This window comes from Panthera uncia (assembly GCF_023721935.1).
Source record: "Panthera uncia isolate 11264 chromosome C1 unlocalized genomic scaffold, Puncia_PCG_1.0 HiC_scaffold_3, whole genome shotgun sequence".
NCBI lineage: Eukaryota > Metazoa > Chordata > Mammalia > Carnivora > Felidae > Panthera > Panthera uncia.
Genome location: NW_026057584.1, coordinates 16,915,440 through 16,936,763, shown reverse-complemented (window position 1 = coordinate 16,936,763; position 21,324 = coordinate 16,915,440). Strand labels below are relative to the sequence as shown.

The window sequence follows — 21,324 nt, the reverse complement described above, 5'->3', positions numbered from 1 at the left end:
ATGCTAAGTGACATAAGTCATACAGAGAAGGACAGACTCCATATGTTTTCACTTCTATGTGGATCCTAAGAAACTTAACAGAAGACCATGGGGGAGGGGAAGGAAAAAAAAAAAGGTTAGAGAGGGAGGGAGCCAAAACATAAGAGACTCTTAAAAAACTGAGAACAAACTGAGGGTTGATGGGGGGTGGGAGGGAAGGGAAAGCGGGGGATGGGCATTGAGGAGGGCACCTGTTGGGATGAGCACTGGGTGTTGTATGGAAACCAGTCTGACAATAAATTTCATAATAATAATTAAAAAAAGATAAAATGTGTCTAATGTGTGAGTGTCCAGTTGTAGTCCTAGCCCAGGCCCTGCAGGTGTTCAGGGAGGGTCCACTCACACAGTTTAAGCAACAAGTGCAATGGAAGAAGTGACCACAGGAAGGAGTGGAAGAAGTTCTGTTCAAACATAAAGTCCTGAAATTGAGTTTATTTATTGATTTAATTGAACTAATCTAGTCTAATCCCTGTTAATGTATAATTGTTGAAGACCTGAGAAATATTGTAGTGAGAATGAGCGAACCAATAGTTTTAAGATTTTTTGAAGTGTTATAAACTGAGGAAAATGTGGAAGTTTAGACTATGATTACCGACAACATAAATTTGGCTGAAAGGCAATGAAACGGACGTTGAACTTTCCTTACAGGCGACACGTTCAGAGATTTATTTTCAGTTTAAGAAGTTTGCTTCTTGTTATGCAAAGGTAGAAATAAATATTAAGAACAACAAACAACTAGAAATGTTTCTCATACTTCAGTGGTATCAGTGCTCTTGTGTAGACACAGAACCCATAGTTTGATGTTTACATTACTGCACGCATAATTATATTAACTCTAAGTATAAAAATGGACAATCATTTAGAAACACAATCCAGCAAGACATCTGATCTCAAATACTATGCAATTAAGCCAGTCTCAAAGGGCTCAACATCCAGTAGAAAATAACTAATAATTATAATACCATATTACATTTTTTTAAACTTTTGCATATTTTCAAAATGCTTTAACGCCCATCATCTTACTTGATGACTAATTTGGACAATGTGTTCAACCGAACTGTCTTGTTTTCCTTTTCAGTTAAAGGATAATGTCCCAAGCAAGATGGTGGGAGTTGTCCATAATTTCCTCTACAGCTTTTACCTTTGTCATTCACAAAGGTTTCCCTTGAAACCAGTGATATATATATCGTTTTATATAACGTTATATAAACATTTTGATCTACACGTATGTGTTACATATATCGTTATAAACGTTATATAAACGTTTTGATCTACACGTATGTGTTACACATGGATATATGGTAGGAGTTGAGGTGGTTTTAGCAAGCATGCTGTGTTATTTATCTCAACTATGTAACCAGCCATACCCTCTTCCATGAAGAGACAAACATCGGTACCTAAACTGACCAGCTTAGCCAGTAATAAGGAGAAATAATAGTTAGTTTCCCTACTAAGCAAAAGTTTCATAATTTTATATTCTAAAAGGGCATCATTTCCATTTCCATTACACTGAATTGACCAGAAATTGATCAAAAGCGAGATGAGATTTATCATTTTTATTGATGACATCAAAATGTTTGTTTTTCATCTTTGGTCATTTGTAGTGTCATTGAAGATTAACTAGATAAGTTAAAAAGAGCTTTGAGGGGCACCTGGGTGGTTCAGTCGGTTAAGTGGCCGACTTCGGCTCAGGTCATGATCTCGCGGTCCGTGAGTTCGAGCCCCGCGTCGGGCTCTGTGCTGACAGCTCAGAGCCTGGAGCCTGTTTCGGATTCTGTGTCTCCCTCTCTCTGACCCTCCCCCGTTCATGCTCTGTCTCTCTCTGTCTCAAAAATGAATAAACGTTAAAAAAAAAAAAAGAGCTTTGAAAAGACAACTTACTCGAGGTTGTTAGTACGGACTATCACAGACGACTTGGCATCACGTGACTAACATCAGTCTTCCAGAGTAACAGATGACCAGGTTGAGGTTATCTTTGCCTCCAAGTCTATCAAGGGACATACTCCCAATAACTGTAGGCAGTTATAACTCTTTAATGTAACTGAGTTATGTGGATATCTTCTCCTTCAGATTGAAAGTGCACTTGTTCTGATGATCACCGGATATTGTACCGAAGTGTTGAATCACTAAATTGTACACCTGAAACTAATATTACACTCCATGTTAACTGACTGGAATTTAAATTTTAAGTCCATTTATAAAAGATTGCTTCTTTGTGGCCAAACAGCAGTGGGTTCATTCATTTATTTACTCATTCTCTCAAGAAATCTTTATTGGGTAGCGTTCCCTCCTGCTAAAGCCACCTTTCCTCAAGTAACCCGTACAGGCTAAAGCTAGGTCTATAGGGAGCCGCCCTGTTCTAGAGACATCTTACTTGCCCATATCCAAACTCTAGCCTGGAGAAGGAAGCAGACTTGGGCTGAAACTAATCACAGAAAGTGTTGTTAAAGATGAAACTTTGTTGGTGGGTTTGGGTTCACACCACTGTCACAGAAGCTCTTTCCCACTCACCTTCCACCTCCCTTTTGATCATTCCAAACAGAGGATTCTGGAGATGCTTACAAGTCTCACACTGAGAAGGTACTCTAGGCCATTTTTGTCCTATGACACAGTTAGCCAACTACCAACATGATTTTTAGGTGAAAGGGAAAAAATGTAATTGGTCTTAAGCCTCAAATATATTTTACTATTTAAATTAAAATATTATAACTGGATATTTCATAGAATAACTCAAGGAAGATGCACCCTTTAGCTAATTTATTTATTTTTTATTAATTTCTTGGTCTGTTATATTTTCCGCTGATCGTGGAAACCATTCAGCCCTCAGTTCCTTAACATAATTGCTATAAAGGTAAGTCCCAGAATGATTACCAACTGTGTACCCATCACTCTGCTGGAGCCAGATATGGAAATTTGCCTTTGGACTCTGTAACAGAAAGTAATAAACCAAGAGTTCATTATTAAACCACAAAAGGGTTTACGAAAAGGATATGGTGATACAAGCATAAGCCTCAAATGGCATTTATAAAGTAGGTGACCTCATACCAAGATATTTCCTCTCTCAGATGGTTCTCGGTTATTGCCTACACACTACCAGCCTCCTGCACTCATGTGTCTAGAGGAGTGTGGAGTTTGGATGTGTGTGGGCACAAGGCTTGTCACAACAGAGACACGGCTGAGCAACTACCTGAGAGGTGGGGCCGCCCTCAGTAGATGGTTCTGAAGGATGGGTCCTATTGATTTGCTCATTGGTAAAAGGTTATCCTGAAGCTCTTCCAAGATACTTTTAGTGTGTGAGAAGATGACCCCCTTCCCTCAAGAAAGTTTAGAGTGAAATTCCCTGTCAATTAATTGGATTTATCTCACAATGTAAGAATGTGACTTCTGGGTCCAAGTTTAGCAGTTGTAGTCAATCTATGACATCACAAAGCCTCTGGCATTTTGCCTTGCTCACAATAGCTGTTGAACTGATCGCTGTTCTCATGACTGTTGTTAGGGGAAGAAACAGACTGGGACGTCATCACTGGTTTCAGGGGAATCGGGTGGGTATAATTCATAAAACGTGGATGGAGTGGGGAAAAGGGACTATTTCTTTTGGCTTAACTACATTCCAATTTGTAGGATAGATCTAGGTTTATTTTTGAAGTCTCAGTCCTTTCTTAGGTGGTCCCTTTGCCTATTACAGCTACATTCATCCCATAACACACATCCACTTATTCCTCCCTCGTACACACACACACACACACACACACACACACACACACACCACTACCAGCACCACCACCACCACCATCACAAATACTTACTGGCTAAACTCTATCAGCTCAAGTCAAATTTATCACTCTTAACTCTTCTTGGAACCAGAGCATGTCCCTAGACTCTTTCAGTCTCCTGGGATAGTCTTAAGAGCATCACATTCCGGGGAGCTTGGGTGGCTCAGCCCATTAAGCATCTGACTCTTGATCTCAGCTCAGGTCATGATCTCACGGTTTGTGAGTTTGAGCCCCACGTCAGGCTCTGCTTGAGATTCTGTCTCTCTGTCCCGCCTCTGTGCTCTCTCTGTCTCTGTCTCTGTCTCTCTCTTTCTCAAGATAAATAAATAAACTTAAAAAAAAAGGAGCATCTCATTCCCAAAGTATCCCCAGGGTTGCATAACCTCACCCTTGCATACTCTGTCAGGTAATCCCACTGTCCCCAAGCATGCCAGAATTGCATGGAGCAAGTTTAGATCAACACCCTAGATTTTCAAACAGATTTACACAACTTGTAGAAAACAAAAGGCCCTTTCTTTAATATCTGTAGACACATAACTAGGGAATTGTTTTTTCAAGAATGTGAACCTCTGACCTATTTAGGCAGAAGATAAGTAAACAGAAGATGAAAGAAAAGTCTTCGGCTTCTCCTCCAGGCCATAGAGATGTCCCCAGAGTGAGAAGTCTGTTTAAGGGTCTGAGATCTGTGTGTGCTGCCTATGGAAGAAGAGGTGGGGGAAGGGAGAAGGGGGAACTTGGGAGGGGGGTGTTCCTCACCTTGTACCAGGTGTTGGAGTCTTGGCATTGGTTTTGACTGTGCTCTGATGTTTTGGGTTCACTTACGGGCCCGATTCATCCCAGCCTCCATCAGCTGCAGATCAATTTCTAAATTGTTCTGGGAAAGCCACATAATGAAAACTTGTCAGTGAAGAAAAATGAGTAGCGTCAGTTGTAGCCTGACTCATGACCAGTTACTGGTGGGGGCTTAATGTTCACCGGGTCTCCCTTAGTGGAATATTATATACACCACCTTCCTAATGTGCATCGTGGTGTGAATTAGCTTTTTGAAGCTGCAGGAGAGCCGATCATTTAGGGACTCAGGGCCATAACCACAGCAAAGAAAAGGATTAGGGTCAAAAACAGAATAGTTCAAAAATAACATTGGAAGCATTGCTACCTAGTAGGAAGCTTTTGCCAAAGAAAGAGCAGCCAGTATGCTCTTAACACCTCCTTAGAGAACGTTAAATTCAGAAGTACGGTTTGGATTTGTCAATATGATACAGAAAACCCAACATTCTATGGCTATAATCAAATCACTTTAAAACCTCGATCTGAAGCACAATGACACTTTCATCAAATAATTTCGTTCTGAGCAAAGGATATGAACACTTTAAGAGCAGATATTTGGAAAATCTGGGTTTGAGGTCACTGATAAGTTCTGCTGGTAGATAGGTACATTTTTTAAAGGTGAAATTCCATTGTATGCAAATGAAGGTGTTTCTAACCCCACCTAAACAGGTAACTAGAAAATGGTGAAGGACGCTACGTAAATCATACGGGAATGTGTTTCATATACCTGCTCTCATTATTAGTAAAACATATTGTGAACATCAAATCAGTTGTTTGCATGTTTCCGTGATAGCGGAGGCAGGAGGCAGTGTTGGAAGACTTAACTACCTTCCTGTTTGAAGAAAGGCCACAAAGTTAGGGTCCTCTACTAAAGGAAAAGGAATGCTGAAAGTCTATGCATTGGATTGTAATCGGACTGGAAAAAATATAAGACTCTCTAGGTAATGGCCTCTGGTTCCCTGATTTTTTTGGACCCGGTTATACCTACTGGTTACATCATACTAAAATTCATTGAAATTCTGTGTTTAGGAGTTAACCCAGGCTATGCATATCAATAGCCTTCTAACTGGCTTTGCAATATTTCCTCTCACTCCAGTGGTTTTTCCACATGGAAATAAATCAGATCAAAACTGGTTCCTGCTCAACACCATCCGACCTCCTTATCTTGGCCTTGTAGTACCTGATCTGGCCCTTTCCCACTTCTCTGAGGTTATCTTCCAGCCCCCTCCTCCTCAGTCCCTGGTCAGCCATCTTGGCCCTTGAGATGTCCCTAACAGATGTCACAATATTTTGCACTTGCTTTTCCCAGTGCCTGGAATGTGCTTCCTCAAGCATTTCTGCATGGCTTTCTTAGTGCATCTAAATCTTGGCCTGGTTGTTATTTTCTCACAGATGCTTTACTTGACTTCCTTATAGGAAGAGCCACCCTTCCACTTTACCTCACTTTCTAATACTTTACCTTTTTTTTTAACTTTCTTTATAGTATTTATCACTACTGCATATTAACTAATAAATAATATTATCTCCATCTCCATTAGAATGCCAACTTGTGGAAGGGAGTTATCCTCTCTTTTTTAAAACTTCATTTCTATATTCTTACCACCTAGAATGGTAATGGATCAATAAACATTTGTTGAAATGGAGAAGGTCGGTGAAGAGTGGAGGAAGGAGAATTCCGAAAGAGATAGGTATAAGCAAGTCTTTGCTGAGGGTCACATTGAGCTGCGAGCTGCTTCAGGGGTGTCCTTAGGAGTCAACGTGCTGGCTAAAGATGTCAAGACCAAAATCAAGAACTACAAGACTTCCCCTTTTGACAGCTACTTCCCCAACAAGCACCAGACAAAGAACTGCTAGCAGAACTAGCAGTTTCTAGCAGTGGACTTTCACCGCTGTGAGAAGTCAATGATTGCTAAAGGGGTGGACGTTTCCATGCGTGAACGGTACCAGCGTGCGTACAAATCTCTCTGCCCCATATCCTGGGTGTCAGCCTGGTAGACAGGTGGTATGTTTCCTGGGAAGATCTGAACTGGCTTCACCCACCTCTCCTCTGTCCTGCATCCTCCTCCAAAGGTGGTGAGGGGGGACCTGGGTGCATGGTGGTCCCCACCCTGGGACCCTGAATCATGGCTTACCTAATAATAAATACTCATTGAAAAAGCGTAAGACTGTGTATATGTAAAAACCTGGATGATCAGGCAAAGAGCTGGGGTGAAATTAGTACTATGACGAGCAAGAGGGGCATCAGGGCGATTGTCTGTTTTGTTTTGTTTTATGTTATTAAACTGACCACCTTCTCTATACTAGATAGTAGAGTGAATGATTACATAAAATAGCTTCAAGCCACTGTATGTGCTAAAATTTATCTGTATATCCCTCCTTCATTATCTAGACAGTTTCAAAAAAATTTCCTTATGTAATTTCTGAACCACATAAAAATATAATAAAAACCCCTGTGTATCCCCACAAAAAAGAAAGAAATAGGTGTAAGCAGAAATATTCATAAGTATAATGCCTATAATTTAGTAGCTCCCAAATTCACAAAATCATAAAAATCATTTCAGTTGTTTAACACACACACACACACACACACACACACACATTCTTAAGAGTCATCTCAGATTTAGGAACTTAGGAACTCCAGAGGAAGGCCCCCTGTCTTAGTTTGCTTAGGCTATCATAACAAGACACCACAGTTTGGACAACAGAAACTTATTTTCTCACAGTTCCAGAGGCTGGAAGTCCCAAATCAAGGTGCCTGCTGATTCTGTTTTTAGTGAAGGCTTTTGTTCTGGCTTCTAGAAGACTATCTTCTTGCTGTATCCCATGTGGCCTCTTCCTAGTGCCTGTGCAGAAAGAGAGATCTTTGGTGTCTCTTTCTTTTCCTATAAGGACACCGGTTCTATCAAATTAGAGCCTCACTGTTATTTCATTTAACCTTACTTTCCTCCCTAAAGGTCCATCTCCAAATACAATCACATTGTGGGTTAGAACTTCAACATATTAACTTTGAGGAAACACAATTCAGTCCATAGCACCCTCAGAAACTATATTAATAACAACATCTAAAGTGCCTAAGTAATTCTTACAGCCGGGAAAGTTAAGGAAGCAGTACTTAACAGTGAAGATAACTCCTCCTGGCTATATGGAGACAGAGGCCCTGTGGTCCTTGGTTGAATCATGTTGATAATACGAGGGGAAAATTCATTAGGAAAATATTTTGATAATAAGCTAAGGTTTTGAGTATGTTGAAGAAGAACTACAAAGATATGGAGGAAAATAACAAATCCTAATGAAGCGTTCTGTCGTTGTTGCCGTTTGTGTGTTTAATTTATAAGTTTTTCTGTAGAGTCAAAACTGTCCCTCCGTCTCACTGAGAGCTTGTAGTAAAGTCCAGGCATTAAGGAGGTTGGTCAAGTCCTTGGCAGCTTAAAACTCGAATAACACGTTCAATTTGAAGCATATCCACTTTGAACTTCTGGATTTGCAGGGGGAAGAGGTTGTGTTTGCCCTTCCCTTGCTTTTCCTTCACTCAGTTATTTATTTATTTATGTTTTAGCTCCTCGGGGTTAGTAAGGGAGTAGAGAAGATTAAAAGGAACACGACTATTTTTATTAAGTGGATGTCGTTGGTCGTGGCTATCAATGCCTTTCTACGTGACCATAGCTTACGTTCCACCTGCCTTGGGGGGACGTAAGTGAATAATGTAAGAGGCACCTTGGGCGGATCTCTCTACTTCACAATTAGCTACTGGAGACATATTCTGTTTTGATCTCCTTTGGAATTTCCTTAGCTTCCTCCCCCTCTATGGAACTACTCTAAGCCTCTTGTTATGAGGGTCTCTTGGCCTGTCTTTCACAGTATCTCAACGATTGATGGAAAATGCAGGCAACACATAGGTCAGATGACGGTAGTTCAGGACGTTTTTCCCCTAGGGATTTTCTGTCTGTCTCTTCTCTCTCTTTCTCTCCTTGCCTTTCCCACCTGCTTCCCACAGCAAGTGTGCCGTCCAAGCTGAAGTCCAACCAGGAAAGGAGATGCCAGCCTCCCTCGATTGTGTCAGTAATTTCTCATCCTCCTGAGTGCTGCCTCCCCAATCAGGGGGGAAGTTCTCTGTTCATAAAACAGTCTCAGAATTCCCTCTCTCTCCTGAGTCCTTTAATTACGTGGTTCTAGGAAAGGAAGAAGGACGTAGTAGGGATGACCGGCCACGTGACCAAAGGCCCAGGATAGACCTATGAAGGTAGTTAAGAGTGTTGTTTTACCTTAAACCTTTAGCTACAGTTCTGAACCAATGGTAAAAGTTTCCATTCATATCCACTTTCAAAAATCGTAACAAGATTTACATTTTTGACGTACAGTTTCAAGGTTCTGCCGAAGCAGCCTTTATATCATGGATCTTGTGTCACTGAAGTAATTCTGGAAGCTTCAGATGGACCTCCTAATGACAGAGTGTATTTTTTTCTTTTTTCTTTACAGAGTAAATAAATCCCTTTTGTAGACTAACATTTTTAAATTCATTATTAACTCCCTTCCGCTTTTGTAGATTATTTTCTCCTAATTATTCTCTCCCCTGTGAAATTTTAATTTCACAGACATACTGTATAACTCTTCATGGACTGAGATTTTTCCACTCCTCTCTCAAGGACGGATTTTCAGCCCCTTGAGGGCAATTTTGGACCCATTGGGAATGCATGGGGAGTAATTATTGAAAGAGCAGATTTCAGAGTACTCAAGTATATTAGTGCTTTGGAAAGCTCCATTATCATAAGTTTTATCCCATGTAGTTAAACCAATTGAAATAAACTCTCCAAGTCTATTCTGCAGCATTCTTCCAGATTACACAGCAAATTCTTAGGTTGGCGGGGGGAAAAAAAAAAAAAAACAGCAAACTGGGTCCCTAACACAGGCATATCTCCATCACCTGGACACGTTAATAGATTTTTTCCCCCTCAACTTCCATTTTTAGCAATCTCAAAACCTTTCCAACAATCATAAGTCCTTACCATCCACAGATGCCTTCTTTACAGACTTTGGACTTCATTCAAATTTCACCTTTGAAGACAATGCCAGCTCTCTGTTTCTTTTGATATGTAAGTGCTACCCTTTGTCAAAGACTAGTTCTCACTCCAGGCTGGAGTCTGTTATGTCAGAGAGGGGCATAATGTGTGATTTTCTGCTTTCACCTTAACTGTAAAGGCGAACTTCAAATTTCAATTAGAAGTAATAGTCTATAAACCACCACATAAAAATGTACAATTTTCATTCTCAATACTTAGTCTTATTCTTTCTCATTAGAGAGCCATATTGAACAATGAAGCTTTGCTTGCACTCGTTAATGCAAGTGCCATGCCTGAAAAGAGTCATAAAATGGGAGCCCAAAACAAAAGGCTGGAGAAATTTATATAAAGATTTTGGTTTTTATTGTAATCCCCCTGAAATAATGCTATACACAGTTCCTTTTAAATCTGTGCCATGATTGTGGAAAGGAAAATTGGGAAATAATAGACTCTTCTTGTATTCACGCACTCTCTTTACCTCCCCTCACCACTATACCACCCAATCTAGTCAGCAAAGAATTCAATTGTGACAATAATTACAAAATTAGGAGTTAGAATTGGGACTTTTCTAGAGTAGTTATATTTTCTGTAAAAGACTTTCACTGGAAGAAAATACAAAAAGCTGAATAAAAGATAACAAGAGAAAATTAAGAGGGAGGGAGGAAAATGCCAGAAGTAATATTCACATTTTCATTATAGATTGCATTCAGCTACAAGCAATAGAAAATTCCAATAGTTTAAGTAAAGGAAAATCCTAGAAATGCAGCATGGTATGGCAAACATCTCAATAATATCCTCGAGGACTCAGGTTCCCTCCTTTCTCTGTTCCATCTTTTGTCCTCAAAGTTACTTCCCTCTTGGTTACAAGTTGGCTGCAGGACTTCCAGGCATCCCATCCAGATCTACGAAGGAAATGTCAGGTTTCTTTTCTTGTATGTGTGGGGGGGGTCAGAGGGCAGGTATTAAAATCAGTCAGGAAAACTTTTCCTAGAAGGCCCCTAGCCAACTTCTCTTTATTTCTCCCTGGCTAAGTTGGTATCAGATATCCACGCCTGGAACAGTGACTAGCCAAAGAAAACAGGATCATGATGAGTATGTTAGACAAGTTCCCCTGGGGCTGCCAATGGAGCCAACTGCCTAATGAAACCAAATTTTGAGCAGAGGAGAATGGGAACCTGAATAATTTCAGGGCTCTGTCAGGGTGAAAGAGAGGCAGGGGAGGGTAGTGTGGGGAATAGGAGTTGCACTGGGAGTTACCAGGGTCTGTTCCATAGTTCTAATTATCTTTAACAGAAGTAGGTTTCATTTCTTCTCCGATAGGTTTTGAGATCCAACTTCTAGAGCTATTTTATCAGTTTTTGTTGAATATCATAAAGACCCAGCCCTAATTCACTTACTAACGAAGTTCAGTGTCGTCCACTGTCAGTATCTTGGTGGATGTTGAAGGGGTTTCTATTTATTTATTTATTTATTTATTTATTTAAAGCTTATATTTAGAGAGAGAGAAAGAGGGAATCCCAAGCAGGCTCTACCTTCTCAGCGCAGAGCCTGATGCTGGGCTTGAACTCAGGAACCGTGAGATCATGACCTGAGCCAAAGTCAAGAGTTGGATGCCTAATGGACTGAGCCACTCAGGCACCCCAGGAGCTTCAGTTTAGTCCTTCTAGCCAAATATACCTGTTTGCTCCAGACCTGAAACACACCTTGAGCTATATGGCAGTTTTCACTGCCGATGTTCCCCTTCAATTCCCCTCAATTTTCTTGAAATTCTCCCTTCTCTTAGCATTTGTGACCATTCTCCTCCATTCTCCTTTTTTTCTTTCTTTGGTTCCACTTCACCAATCTATGATTATCTCCTGAAATCCAAGCCCTTTGATCCTGTTCCACTGTGTACGTTTCCTCATTTGTAAATATCATCTGCTTTTAGGGCCTGAATGCCTAGGTCTACACAGCATAGCTTAGAAATGTATGTTTTATATTTCCTTAGGGAAATTCTTTCAAATTCAACATGGCCAAAAGTTATCACCAAATCTTTCCCCTGACACTGACTGGCTTTCTGAATCCAATGGCATCATCATGTGGCAGAATTCAAACTCAAAATTTTGTATCACGGGGTGCTTGGGTGGCTCAGTCCATTAAGCCTCCAACTTCGGCTCAGGCCATGATCTCGTGGTCTGTCTAGTTCAAGCCCCGCATTGGGCTCTGCGAAGACAGCTCAGAGCCTGGAGCCTGCTTCCGATTCTGTGTCTCCCTCTCTCTCTGACCCTCTCCCACTTGTGCTGTGTCTCTCTTTCTCAAACATAAATAAACATTAACAATAAAAAAAAACACTTTTTTTTATCACGATTGGCTAGTTTTAACATTACTTTTGTATTATCCAGCATGACCTGCTGATTTAATTTTTTCTATGGAGACGTCTCTTATATGGCATGTTAAATGACACAGTGCTTATATAATACTTAATATAGTGTTAGCCAGAAAGTAAGAAATAAATGCATGTTTGTTCCTATTGTTGCGGTTACAATAGTACAGAATATCACCATTGAATTTACTGCAAAAAATGCTTCTAATTGTTGTTATTTTATTTAATTTTTCTCTAAATTCATATGTCACATTCCCTTATACCAACACTTACACCATGATTATTACCTTACTTACGATTTTTTGAATCTTTAATAACTATCTGATTTACTCTAACATCAACAAGGCTTCACATAATCTTATATCCAAGGTTATCACATTGACTTCTCAGTACAAATCTCTCCTTCCATTAAATCTATCAACTTTTTATTTCTTCTTCTTGCTCATCTTGCCTTTATAACCTACATCAGGTTTTAGTGTAAACTTAGGGTATTTAATTCAAATCCCTCATTGTGTTGATGTGAAAATCTAAGCATCGAGGACTTGTCCGGGGTCAGATGACCAATGAAGGAGAGGCAGAGCCTGGGCTCAAACTCTGTCTCCCCACTCAAAGCTTTTCTTCCTAGTTCGTCAAAACTATTAATGCATTGCAATATTGCTGTTGGCTTACATTAAATTCATCCTTAACTAACCCTTCTGTTCATGTTTTCCATGTAAGTGAGTATCAGTTCACTCTTACTGATGTCCTTGAACTTTTGACCTAAAATAGTAAATATTAACAGAGCTTCAATAATTTTTTTAATTGTTCGTATCTCAGCGTTCTGGTCGAACGCGATCACATTTTTATCACCATTATTGGTATTTCTACAGCTCTTTGAATCAAAATGCAACGGTAGACAACACAGTTCTAGGAAATGAGTAGTAATCATTAACTACCTGCTAACCTAATGCTCACCAGAGCACAGATTGAGAGGTCCCTACTAGTTAGCCATAGATGACACAATTTTATTGCATTTTTATTTAAGCCAAACCAGTAAATCTGGTCTCACACTGGGGGGGTCAGAATTCTGTTTAATGTGGCAGGTAGTCATATAAACTGTTCCAAAGGTACTTTTACAATGATTCTATTTTGTAAACCGGGAGAGAGGGAAGGGAAGAGAAATGATAAACAACGAAAGACTTAACCTGCAAGCTAGAACATGCTTATCAATACCTCCGTGTTCAGAATGATGCCTCTATAGCTTTGACCTTTTGTCTTTCCTAAAATGTGGCAAAGGCAGATAATTAGGCCCCTATTACCTGAGTCTGTATTTCTCTACCAACTTTCTCATTTACATCAAACTCTTCCCACGGGGGAATAGAAGGGGAGCATCAGTTTGACTCTCAGGGCCAGAGAACAAGGGAGAGGGCGAAATGAGTTAAGCAAACTGGCAGGAAGAGCATGAACGATCTTTGTTTTAAAAAGCTTGACGTTTGGGGCGCCTGGGTGGCGCAGTCGGTTAAGCGTCCGACTTCAGCCAGGTCACGATCTCGCGGTACGTGAGTTCGAGCCCCGCGTCAGGCTCTGGGCTGATGGCTCGGAGCCTGGAGCCTGTTTCCGATTCTGTGTCTCCCTCTCTCTCTGCCCCTCCCCCGTTCATGCTCTGTCTCTCTCTGTCCCAAAAATAAATTAAAAAAAAAAAAACAAAAAAAAACCCCAAAAACGTTGAAAAAAAAAAAGCTTGACGTTTTAGAACATCCGTATAAATTCGAAGCCTGTATATGACCCTCTATCAGCTCCTAATACCTCCAAACAAGAGACAGGAGATAGAAGCCTTTCCGAATGGAATCAATATCCAATAAAGTAGACGCAAGAGAGGAAAGAGCAGGAAGACGTAAATGAAATGACATCTCTATGTTTGGTTCCCCGTGGCAATGTCTACAGCACAGAACTACTTCTTAGCAGTCTTCAATAGTTGTGCATACGTGTCAGCATTGAGGACATGTTTGGGGATAAGACTGAGAGTGGCTTTAGTGGATCATCAAGGAGCAAATAGCATTATGTCGAAACTGTGATTAGCAAAATACAAATACGATTGCCCTAGAGTGCTGCCGAGTGCAAACTTGGTTTACGGAAGAAAAATTAGCTGTTCTTAAACCTAGAAGACAATACGAATTAGCCATTAGCCCACACATTCGGACTGCATTATGCTGTTCTGCTGATGCGCTCAGTAGCATGTGGACAAAGTTCCTGGTACCCTCGTGTAAGTCTTCATACATTTATCTGACTTCGTTCTCCCTTCATTTGTTTGGGAATATTTGGCCGCTAATGAAAACAAAACTGTCTCCAGCGACAGGAATTGTTTTCAAACAATCTCTGAGCTGACTCTGAATTTTTCTAACTGCCTCTTCTGTTATTCATACCTCTGACCTATTTTGTTTAAGTGCATCATTGCCCTGGGGGAATTACTCTCTCTTATTATGACATGAGACCCAATTATCCAATGAGTCAGTATCACCTAGGAGATAACATATATGTTTGCCCCTTGAGTGTTTCTTTAGGAAGAATGAGTTAGTTTTCTCTTTTGAAGAGTCCCGTAAGATTCTCTTATAAAAGCAATCATTTATAGCATAATTAATTTCTCATTCAAATTCTACCCTGATGTGTCACGTGTTCATTTAGTATAAAGAAGTTATTGATCAATTTTTTATATGATTAAGAGCATTTCAGCCTCCCAAATATAATGATAAACTTTAGATGATAATGATGAACTACTAAAATCAACTGTGTTTTATTTTTTATAATCCTTATAATTCCGAAATATAAAGAATCCATTAGCTTTAGATTATGTTCAACAGAAAATAATCTATTTTTGTCATGCTAAGGTTGCAATATTTACTTTCCATCCCTGGGAAAATAGTATCATTCTGATCATTTAAATACAAATAAGTATCTTAGTTTTCATCCTAGGAATGGGTCCTCACATCATCTAACTCTAACAGCCAACAGGCTTGCATTCACAAGTACCACAGAACTTGTAGCAAACAAAGAAACAGCTTTTGATGGCACAAAATTACCCCTCCCTCCACCACCGTGACCAGAGACCTGGACCCAACACAGAGGAAGCAAGCAAAAATGTCTCTCTCTCACTTTCTCCCTGGAAGGGCCTTAACCACATACTTTCCCAGCAGCTGCCTGGGATTCTAGTTTTTAATCAGCTTGCTAGATACTAATTGCAATCTTCCTCTTTGGGACACTGATGGATCTCGGCACAATCTCAAGTTCTGGGAGCCACTGAGGACACAGAAGGAGGCTTGGACAATACAAAAGTTTGAGAGACAGTTAGCATCTCAGGCTTTACTGATCAATAGGCTTACTTTTCTACAGAAGTCCACTCGGTCAAGAATGGAAGAGTTATCTGTTTTTCTAATGTACAGAGACCAATACAGAGAGTCAAGGAAAATGAAGAAACAGAGGAATATGTTTGAAACAAAAGAACAAGATAAATACCCAGAAATTAATCTTAATCAAACAGAGATAAATATTTCATCCGATAGAGAGTCCAAAATAGCGGTCATAAAACTGTTCATGTAGGTCAGGAGAGCAATGGATAAGCGAAGTGAGAATTTCAACAAATTGAAAATATTAAAAAGTATCAAACAGAAATCATGAAGTTGAAGAATACAATAACTGAGATGAAAAATTCACTAGCAGGGCTCAAAGGCAGACTAAATTAATGGAAGTAGGGATCAGTGGACTCAGAGAGGGCAATGGAATTCATTCAATCAGAAGAATAAAAATGGGAAAAAATGAAATACAGTGAAGATAGCTTAGAGGACCTATGGGATACCATCAAATGGACCTATGATATATGAATATGAATATTGTATGTAAACGTATATGGGATGTGTGTATATGCATATGTATATGTGATATGTATACAAAATGACTTATGAAATATGAATATGAATATAAAATGTGAATATGATTATGAATATTATATGTATATATGTATGGGATATGTGTGTGTGTATATATATATATATATATGGGATACCATCAAGTGGACCTATGAAATATGAATATATATAATAGATATGTATATATAGATACATGTAGATATAGATATAGATATAAATATAGATATAGATATATTATACAGGTCCCAGAAGGAGAAAAGAGAAAGGAAAAGAAAAAGAAAGCTTATCCAAAGAAATAATGACTGAAAACTTCTCTACCTTGGGGAAAGGAACAGGAATCCAGATCCAAAAGCCCTGAGAAACACTACAATTAAATTATCAAAAGTTAAAGACAAGAAGAGAATCTTAAAAGTAGTAAGAGAAAAACAACTTGTTGTATGCAAAAGAATGCCCATAAGGCTACCAGCATATTTTCAGCAGAAAATATTTAGCATGACATATTCAAAGTATTGAAAGAAAGAACTACCAAGCAAGCATACTCCATATGGCAAAAGTGTTCTTAAGAATTGAAGGAGATGAAGAGTTTTCTAGACAGACAAAAGCTGAAGTTGCTATCACCACTAGACTGGCCTTACAAAAATGTTTTAAAAAATGCCTTCCAGCTGAAAGAAAAAAGACACTGATTAGTAATATGAAAACACATTAAAGTTTAAAACCAACAGGTAAACATAAGTATATATTTAAATTCAGAATACTGTTCTAATTGGCAGTGAATCACTTATAACCCTAGTGTGAAAGTTAAAAGACAGAAAGTTTTTTTTTGTTTCGTTTTGTTTGTGTGTTTTTAATTTTTTTAATGTTTATTTTTGAGAGAGAGAGAGAGAGCAAGGGAGGGGCAGAAAGAGAGGAAGAGACAGAATCTGAAGCAGGCTCCAGACTCTGAGCTGTCAGCACAGAGCCCAATGTGGGGCTGGAACTCATGAACCGTGGGATCATGACCTGAGCTTAAGTCGAATGCTTAACCAACTGAGCCACTCAGGGCACCCGAAAAGACAAAAGTATTTAAAGTGACCGTAATGACAGTAATTAGCAGACATACATGTAAAAGATGTAAGTTGTGACATCAAAAGCATAGAATATGGGGGTGGGGTAGCTTTGCTATGCATTTGAAGTTTTTATTAGCTTACAATAGACTGTTATAAATATTAAATATAAATACTTTATGTAAGCCTCATTGTAACAGCAGGGTAAAAGTCTATAGTAGATACACAAAAGGTAAAATACAGTGAGATAATAAAATCAAAGAATACAAGTATAGAAAATCATCACATCACAAAGGAAAAGAGGAAGAGAATAATAAAAGAATAAAAGAATTACAAAACAACCAGAGAACAATTAACAAAATAGCAACAGTAAGTTGCCTGTCAATATTTACCTTAAATGTAAATGGACTAAATTCTCCCAAGTACATAGAGTGGCTAAATGGATCAAAAACCAAGGCCCAACTACATGTTGCTTATAAGAAACTCACCTCAGCTTTAAGGTGAAAGACTGAAAGAGAAGGGATGGAAAAAGATATTCCATGAAAATGGAAAACATATGAAAGCAGAGGTATCTATAGGCATAAAAACAAAAAAAAAAAAAAACAAAAAAAGCAAACAAACAAACAAGATTTTAGCCAAGGACTGTGACAAGAGACAAAGAGGGTCATTATATAACAATAGAAGGATCAAACATCAACAGGATATAACAATTGTAACTATTTATGCTTTCAACACAGGAGTACCTAAGTACATAAAGCAAATATTAACAAATCTAAAGCAAGAAATAGACAGCAATACAATAATGGTAGGGATCTTCAATAATCCACTTTCAACAACAGATAGATCATCCAGACAGGAAATCAATAATGAAACATAGGACTTAAACTACACATTATACCAGATGGACTTAAAAGACAAAGAGAAAATTCTGACCAACAGCAACAAAATATACACTCTTGTCAAGTGTACGTGGAATATTGTTAGGATAAACTATATGTTAGGCCAAAACACATGACTTAATAAATATAATAAGATGGAAATCAAATGAAGAGTCTTTTCCAATCATAGCAGTATAAAAACAGAAATCAATTACAAGTAGAAAACTGGGAAAGTCACAAATACCTAGAAATTAAACAACGTGTTTCTGCACAACCAATAGGTCAAAGAAGAAAAGAGAAATAAAAAAGAAATAAAAAAAATCTTGAGATAAATGAAAATGAAAACACAGCATACCAAAGCTTATGGGATGCTGCAAAAATCATTCTAAAAGGACGTGTATAGCAATAAATGCCTACATTAAGAAAAAAAAAAAAACTCAAATAAGAAACCTACCTTTACATCTCAAAGTACTAGGGAAAGAACACACTAAGATCAAAGAAGGAAACAGAAGGAAGGAAACAATAAATAAATGTCTGAGTAGAAATAAATGAAATGTAGACTAAAAATACAATTAAAAAGATCAGTAAAATGGAAGACATTTTTTTAATTTTTTAATGTTTATTTTATTTTTAAGAGAGAGAGTGGGGGGGGTGCAGAGAGAGAGAGGGAGACACAGAATCTGAAGCAGTTTCCAGGCTCTGAGCTGTCAGCACAGAGGCCGATGTGGGGCTTTAGCTCATGAGCCGTGAGATCATGACCTGAGAAGAAGTCATCACTTAACTGACTGAGCCACCGAAGCATTCCAGAAGACTTATTTTTTAAAAAGATACACATAATTGATAAATCTTTAACTAGATTTACTAAGAAAAATAAAGGATACAAATCAAATTAGAAATGAAAGAAGAGTCATTAACAACTGATGCCACAGAAATACAGAGGATCATGATAGACTAGTAACTATGACCAATTTTTCACTAACAAATTTGACCACCTAGAAATGATTTCCTAGAAACATACATCCTATCAAGACTGAATTGTGAAGAAATAATAATAAAAAAAAAAAAAACCTGAATGGAAGAGTGGAATTATTAGTAAGAAGATTGAATCATTAATCAAAAACTTCCCAAGAAAGAAAAGTCCAGGACGAAATAGCTTCACCAGTGAATTCTCACAGAAATTTAAAGATTTAATAACAATCCTTCTCAAAATCCTTCCCCAGAATAGAAGAGGCAGGAACACTTGCAAGCTTATTTGATGAACACACATGCAAAAGTCCTCAACAAAATACTAGCAAACCGAATTCAACAATACATTCAAAAGATAGACACCATGATCAAATGGAACTTTTTCCAGGGATGTAAGTCCATCCCAATATCTGCAAATCCATGTGATATAGCACATTAACAAAATGAAAGTTAAAAATCATGTGATTATTTTAATAGATGCAGATAAAGCATTTGACAAAATTTAGCATCCTTTCACAATAAAAGCTCTCAACACACTGGGTATAGAGAAAACATACCAAAACATAACAAAGGCCATATATAAAAAGCCCATGGCTAACATCATACTCAGTGGTTAAATGCTGAAAGCTTTTCCTCTAAGTTCAAGAACAGGATAAGGAAGCTCGCTCACCACTTTTATCCGGCATAGTACTGGAAGTCCCAGCTAGAGCAAGAAAAAAGAAATAAAAGATATCCACATTCAAAAGGAAGAAGTAACACTGTCTCATTTTTAGAAGATATGATGTTGTATATAGAAATATGATGTTATTATATAGAATATCCTATAGGCTCCACCAAAAAGCTGCTAGAACTAATAAACGGTTTCAGTAACGTTGCAGGATATAGTGTACTAAAGTCAGTTGTTTTTCTATGTACCAACAATGAATATCAAAGAGAAATTCAGAAAGAAAGAGAATTAAGAAAAGGAAATTAAGAAAGAGTTCCCATTTATTATAGCACCAAAAAAAATAAAATACTTAGAATAAGTTTAACCAAGGAAGCAAAAGATCTCTACACTAAAAGTTGTAATGCGTTGATGGAAGAAACTGGAGAGGAGAAAAATAAATAGTAAGATATTCTGTGTTCAGGGAATATTGGAATAATTCCAATAATTGGAAGAATTAATATTCATACTACTAAAAACAATCTGCAGATTCAATGCAATTTCTGTTAAAATTCCAATGGCCTTTTTCACATAAATAGAATTTGTATGGAACCACAAAAGATCCCAAATATTCAACGCAATCCTGAGAAAAATGAATAAAATTAGAGACATCACACTTTCTGATTTCAAACTATATTAGAAAGCTATCGTAATCAAAACAGTAATCAAAAACAGGTACTGACATAAAAACAGACATAGGAACAGTGGAACAGAATGGAGAACCCTGAAATAAATCCATACATATATGGTCAATTCATCTGTGACAAAGGAGTCAAGAATGTATAATGGGGAAAGGACAATCTCTTCAATTTCATAAACAGTGTTGAGAAAACTGGACAACCACATGCAAAAGAATGAAACTGGACCCCATCTTACTCCATAGACAAAAATAAACTCAAAGCAGACTAAAGATTTGAACAGAAGACCTGAAATCATAAAACTCTTAGAGGAAAACATAAGGAATAAGCTTCTTGACATTGGTTTTCGCAATGACTTTTTGGGTATGACAACAAAAGCACAAGTAACAAAAGCAAAAATAAACAATTGGGACTACATCAAACTGAGGAACTTCTGCACAGCAAACAAGACAACAACAACAAAAAAGGCAACCTATGGAATGGGAGAAAATATTTGCAAATCACATATCCGATAAGAGGTTAATATCTGAAATATATTTTAAAAAGCTCATATAATTCGGGGAGCCTGGGTGGCTCAGTTGGTTAATCGTCCGACGTCAGCTCAGGTCATGATCTCAAGGATCCTGGGTTGGAGCCCAGGTCGGGCTCTGGGCTGACAGCTCGGACCTGCTTCCGATTCTATCTCCCTCTCTCTCTCTGCCCCTCCCCCACTCGCGCTCTGTCTCCGCCTCAAAAATAAATAAATATTTAAAAAATTAGAAAAAAAAAACACACACACACACACATACATTTCGATAGCAAGAAAATCCAACCCACTCAATTAAAAAATGGACAAAGGAGATGAATAGACATTTTTCCAAAGGAGATACACGCGTGGACAACAGGTATGTAAAAAGGTGCTCAACATCGCAAATCATCAGGGAAATGCAAATCAAAACCACGATGAGCTATTACTTCACACCTGTTAGGATTGCTCCTATCAGGAAGACAAAAGAGGATGTAGAGGAATGGAACCCTTGTACACCGTTGGTGGGTAGCTACACTCGTGCAGCCACTATGGAAAATACTACAGAGCTTTCTCAAGAATTGAAAAGTAGAAAACTACAGTAAGACCCAGCACTACCATCTCTGGGTATAT

General features: G+C 38.3%; 2 long non-coding RNA genes across 3 annotated transcripts in view; one reads left to right on the top strand and one right to left on the bottom strand.

The window, feature by feature from the left end:
* Positions 1 to 2,824: 2,824 nt before the first annotated feature.
* The window catches only part of LOC125911129 (uncharacterized), a 30,314-nt gene continuing 11,814 nt past the window's right edge, over positions 2,825 to 21,324 (bottom strand). The window contains exons 2-4 of the long non-coding RNA XR_007454271.1: positions 7,362 to 7,483; positions 4,569 to 4,686; positions 2,825 to 2,965 (exon numbers count right to left, since the gene is read on the bottom strand). This is a non-coding gene — a long non-coding RNA (uncharacterized LOC125911129). The remainder of the gene's footprint in view (positions 2,966 to 4,568; positions 4,687 to 7,361; positions 7,484 to 21,324) is intronic.
* LOC125911128 (uncharacterized) lies at positions 3,460 to 6,803 on the top strand. Of its 2 annotated transcripts, XR_007454270.1 has the most exons (3): positions 3,482 to 3,581; positions 4,395 to 4,522; positions 6,248 to 6,803. It is a non-coding gene; the product is annotated as an uncharacterized LOC125911128 (long non-coding RNA). The 2 variants fall into 2 exon arrangements; XR_007454269.1 differs by lacking the exon at positions 4,395 to 4,522 and having other exon boundaries at positions 3,460 to 3,581.